Source organism: Zalophus californianus, chromosome 2, assembly GCF_009762305.2.
Source record: "Zalophus californianus isolate mZalCal1 chromosome 2, mZalCal1.pri.v2, whole genome shotgun sequence".
In the NCBI taxonomy this organism is placed as follows: Eukaryota; Metazoa; Chordata; class Mammalia; order Carnivora; family Otariidae; genus Zalophus; species Zalophus californianus.
In genome coordinates, this window is record NC_045596.1 from 45049361 (window position 1) to 45055394 (window position 6034).

The window sequence follows — 6034 nt, forward strand, 5'->3', positions numbered from 1 at the left end:
ATTGGTACGTCACGTATCAAAGAAACCAAATTTATTTTGCTAGAATTGCAAGTATATTAATTCTAAAATTACTATGTCTGATAACCCATGGTAGGTAGAAAGGTCATGGCAATCTGTTGTTTGGGGTAACAAGTCCAGTGGGTAGTAGTCCAGACCGCATCTTCCCATACTGTACTTTTCTGGGAGATGGAGGTCAGGGAAAAACAACCTGAAGACAGTTCATAGCATCCTTTACATAGTAATTACTGCCCAACAGGTTCCTGTAACAGCTATGACATAAATACCCTTTCTCAGTAGCAGGCCTGGTGTTAGTACATTTTGACTTATAATTGGAAAAAGATGCATTGAAGGGAAAATAAGTTGAGTTACACTGAGTGTTGACTGCCAAGGTACTGTTTTAAGCATTTTGCTGTATTTAATGAAACTCAAAGGAAAGTGATAAACCATCTTAATAAGAGTCTGCTTTTTTTGTTAATGGAGAAATGTGTTTTAATTTGTTTTTGTTGAGTTGAAAAAAACGGGGGAGGGTGATGGAGAAACCTCTGGCTATGCAAAGCATCAAAACAACTGGATTGCATTCTGTCCAGATACAGCAAGTGACCTGGAAGGTCCTGAGTCCTAAAGAATGGGTATTTTCATATTGATGAGAGTGATTCACCCTCCAGCCTCTTTTGCAAGACTCCTTATCGGCAAAGGGCAAAATGAATTTCCAAGCGTTTATTTATTTATTTTTAAAGATTTTATTTATTTGACAGAGAAAGACACAGCGAGAGAGGGAACACAAGCAGGGGGAGTGGGAGAGGGAGAAGCAGGCTTCCTGCTGAGCAGGGAGCCCGATGCGGGGCTCTATTCCAGGACCCTGAGATCACGACCCGAGCTGAAGGCAGACGCCTAACGACCGAGCCACCCAGACGCCCTCAGCATTTATTTTATTGGTATGGTAGAATCAATGACAAGGAGCGTGAAAGTTTGCGCAACCAAGTATATGTGGGGAATTTATCTTGAATACATAAATGCTATTGATGTCTGACTTGGTTTGTTATCTTTAATGAGTGAAGGAATGGTTACAAGTGTCTTTCTTCAGTCCCTTTCTATTTCTTTCCTAGGGGCTTACCCTTCTTAGGATGTTTACATATGCCATACATTTACACTTGACCTGTTGACCATCTATTTTTCTCCCCAGGTCTCCGTGAGGGCTTGACTCTTAATTTGTAGGTAGAATTACAGTGTAGTTGGGTGAGCATCCACCTAGGGTACTCCACAGCATTCATTCTCAGCTTCATAAAGGCAGATTGCTGAAGGTACTAAGAACAATGCACTAGTGTTTGGTAATAAGGGAAAGTTTCAGTGTTAAGAAATTGCCTTTTCAAACGAGCACTGCATCAGGTGCTCTGTGGGCCTTTGAGTTAGAGCTGGGTTCACAATGGGCCTCTCTTCCTTACCACTATAAAATGGGCAAACCATTTTAACTTTACTGAACCTATTCCTTCAGCTATAAAAGGGACATGGAATTTCTATCCAGAGAGGCTTTGAGTGTTAAGTGCTTATTAAGCATTTAGCCTGGTGCTTGGTATATAGTTTTACTGGGGACCTCTTTGATTACATGGCAAACCGAGTAACTATCCTTAAATACATGAAGTCCTTCCTCTATATTTGGGCAGGATTAAGTTGTGTAATTCACCTGTTTGTCTTGCAAAACAGCTTTTAATGTTAAAGTAGTACACGGGCTTTTGTGTCAAACTATATTGTAATATATTGGGAGTCAGAATGCTTTTATGTTCACTGCTTTATTAAGCAGCTAAAATAGTATGTGGTCCTTGGTAGAGTAGTTACCTGGGCCAAGAATTGTGTGTGGTGTGTATTTCTGTGTGTTTCTCCTTGATTTTAGCTAATTAATGATGGTAGGTTTACTGTAATTTTTAAATTCTGATAATGCACGGGCACCTGGGTGGCTCAGTCGTTAAGTGTCTGCCTTCAGCTCAGGTCATGATCCCAGGGTCCTGGGATTGAGTCCCGCATTGGGCTCCCTGCTCAGCGGGAACCCTGCTTCTCCCTCTCCCACTCCCCCTGCTTGTATTCCCTCTCTCGCTGTGTCTCTCTCTGTCTCTGTCAAATAAATAAATAAAAAAATCTTTAAAAAAAAATTCTGGGGCGCCTGGGTGGCTCAGTCGTTAAGCGTCTGCCTTCGGCTCAGGTCATGATCCCAGGGTCCTGGGATCGAGGCCCACATCAGATTCCCTGCTCAGCAGGAAGCCTGCTTCTCCCTCTCCCCCTGCTTGTGTTCCCCCTCTCGCTGTGTCTTTATCAAATAAATTAATAAAATCTTTAAAAAAATTGATAATGCAGAAATTTCTTGGTTCCTAAAGGAGAGTATTTTTCTGGATGCAAGGAGAGTCAACCCAAGTAGCAGGAAATAGTAAATCTTGAGAAAGAGACTTTGTTAAATTTTATTTTGAGAAACATTCAAACTTAGAGAAATTGCAGCAATGGTACCTTGGAATTTTGTGTATCATTTGGATTCACTCACATTTGCTTCTATATGTTATGTATATATTATTTGCTGAACCACCAGAAATTAAGTGGCATACCTTTTTATTTCTGAATATTTCAGTTTGTGTCTCCTAAGAATAAGGGCATTCTCTTGCACAACCACACTCCAGTTATCAAATTTAGGACTTTTAAGAATGATAGAGTATTTCTCTTACAATCTATGTTCAAATTATGCCAAATGTCTTAATACTAACCTTTAACAATCCCCCTGTTCCTATTATCCATTGCATTTAGTTGTCTCATCTCTTCAATTTCCTCGAATTTCCTCTGGTTTCTCTTCAGATCGCATAAATCTAATTTAGAACAACTCCCTAGCTTGTTCTTCACAACAGTAATAAGAGTTTGAAGAGTTCATGCCAGCTGTTTAAGGAGTGTTTCTTAATTTAGATTATTCTACTATTTCCTCTTTTTATTTATTTTTTTAAACTTTTTATTTATTCATGAGAGAGAGAGAGAGAGGCACAGGGAGAAGCAGGCTCCCAAGGAACAGGGAGCCTGATGTGGGACTCGATCCCAGGACCCTGGGATCACGACCCGAGCCTACTATTTCCTCATACCTCAATTCAGGTTATGCATTTTGGCAGGAATACTAAATATTGGTGCATTACACCAGATGGCATACATTGTGTCAGTTTATCCCATTATTAGTGTTAACTCTTACTTGGTTAAGGTGTTGTCCACCAGATTTCTCTTACTTTTTTTTTCCCCTTCATAATATTCTGTGGGAGGATAATTTTTTTTTAAGATTTTATTTATTTGACAGAGAACACAGCGAGAGGGAGCACAAGCAGGGGGAGTGGGGGAAGGAGAAGCAGGCTTCCTGCTGAGCAGGGAGCCCGATGTGGGGCTCGATCCCAGTACCCTGGGACCATGACCTGAGCCGAAGGCAGACGCTTAATGACTGAGCCACCCAGGCGCCCCTCTGTGGGAGGATATACTGAAAGTATCAACAAACCCAGTGATTTTAGCATATAATTATTTTTGCTTGAATCAGTTATACCTTCTGTGTTCACTGGTGTTCTGTCAGGAAGAGCTTTTCCTTCTGGTAGAGCCCAGTTCTTGTTTCCTGTGTTATCTGGCAGTCATTCACTTTACTCCAATTCAGCCAGTGAGGGGGACGCCCTTTCTGGCTCCCTTCATGAGACTTAAGAGTCTTAAAACACTGAAGGTTCTTACTTAATGACCAAATACTTTGAAACTCAGATATATCAAATTTCTCTCTGCTTAAGTCATAACAGTACTATAAAATTATGGAAGCTTTCTGGAATGTCTTTTTTTTTTTTAGATTTTATTTATTTGAGAGAGAGAGCACATGAGAGGGGGGAGGGTCAGAGGGAGAAGCAGACTCCCTGCCGAGCAGGGAGCCCGATGCGGGACTCAATCCAGGGACTCCAGGATCATGACCTGAGCCAAAGGCAGTTGCTTAACCAACTGGGCCACCCAGGCGCCCTGGAATGTCTTAAGGTATCAACTGCAGGTGGAAATTTACCAGTGGTCAAGATTCCACCACCAGAAGGGGCAATTTTAAAGAACAGTATCCTAATTCTTATATTAATTTTGAAATGCCACACCTTTTATTTCTTAGTGTGTGTGCCCTAGTTGCTGTTTAAAAATCACATAATGCATATGAAACTAAATTCTCGTTAAAAATGTTAAAATCCATCTTGACTAGCTCTCTTCCTGTTAACCCTCTTACTCTCATTTGTTCTCTAGACTTAACTACTTTTAATGGTTTACTGTTAACTTTTTACCTCCATATTTGTATACACATTAAAATATTTGATTTTTTTGCTTTTGACAAATGGGATTATTGACAATTTGCAGAATTTGGGGATCTTTGTCAGTAGTTAGGAACTTCCTCATTCTTTGTAACTATTGCATAATGTTCCAAAGGGTGAATGTCATGATTTAATCTCTTTAATGCCTATTTCTCTGACATCTTTATGCCAAAGTTGGTTGACAACCTGCAAGTATTCTGAGAATGGAAACCATACGAAGTAAGGTTCAGAGGACCGTTATTTATCTTACAGTCTTACAAATTATGTTAGTTTGTGCTTGTGTTCTTTTTTTTAAAAGATTTTATTTATTTATTTGACAGAGACACAGGGAGAGAGGGAACACAAGCAGGGCGAGTGGGAGAGGGAGAAGCAGGCTTCCCCCGGAGCAGGGAGCCTGATGTGGGGCTTGATCCCAGAACCCTGGGATCATGACCCGAGCTGAAAGCAGACGCTTAAGGACTGAGCCACCCAGGCGCCCCTGTGCTTGTGTGCTTAAGATAGAACTTCCTTCAGGTTTTCTAGTAGTAATCAAGTCTTGTACTTTTTATGTTAAAACTTTTTTTTTTAACACAGAAGATGTATATATTTGGAATGTTTAATTTAGTGTTGCTTAAAATAACAGAATGATGAATAATATTCCCAACATGTAATGTTCAGCATAGATGCAGGTAGGCAATAGCACTTCACACTCAGCTAACATTGCTGGTGTGAATGTATTATCCATATAATGGCATATTAAGGAATTGTAATTTGAGCATAAGATATAACTAGCTGGGCCATGTCTATTTGCCCTGTGTGGGGAGCCCAACGGGAGTCTTATTGGCATAAAAGAACAATTTTTCTGATGAGATGTTCTGTGCCCTGTGCACAGAAGTATGAAATTCCATTAAAGGAAGCTGTTGAAGAGAAATAAAATGGCTGATCTCATGTAAGAGTAGGTAGGACTTAACTCATGATCCATGTGAAACAACTCAAGTCATTGGGAAACACTGCATGGGCTTAGAGATCCTGCATTAGCATCTAGGAGTATAAGTACTTTTTTATAAGCACCAAGCACAGTTCTAAGCACATCACATTAACTCAACCCCTCAACATCACTAAGAAGTAGGTTATTACTCCCACATTGCATCCTACAGACAAGTACATTGCTTGATGTCACAGTAGGAAGTGGCAGGTTTGTGCCACACTGCCATTTTGATTAAGTGAATATGTGGGGAAATGGATGTTATAAAAATAAAAGGAGCAATTAGGAGTGATCAAAGGGATATCCGCCTAATCTGAATGTTCTCAATTTACAGTGCCCTATTAACATGATAAAAAGGGCACTCTAAACAGGCTATCATAACTTCTAATCAGTTTATATTTATTAAAGACCCTATGAGAAGCTTACCATCAGTAGTCAGGTTAATTTCACCTTTTTGAAAAAGAAGTAAACTACGATAAAAGAACTGTGCCCTAATCCTACTTAATTCTAGTTCTGAGATAGCATAAACTGGCATTTTTTTTAAGCTGGCATTTTTAGATAAGCCACTATATTATGTGGATAGCCATATACATATTTTAAAGATTTATTTTATTTTTTAATTAAATTTTTTTAAAAAATAGAAACATCACTTTTATTGACAAGTTAGGGCCACAACAGACAGCTTCCAGAACAGAAATAAGACAGTCCCAAGACAATGGAGTGTAAAATCGTAGTAGACAGG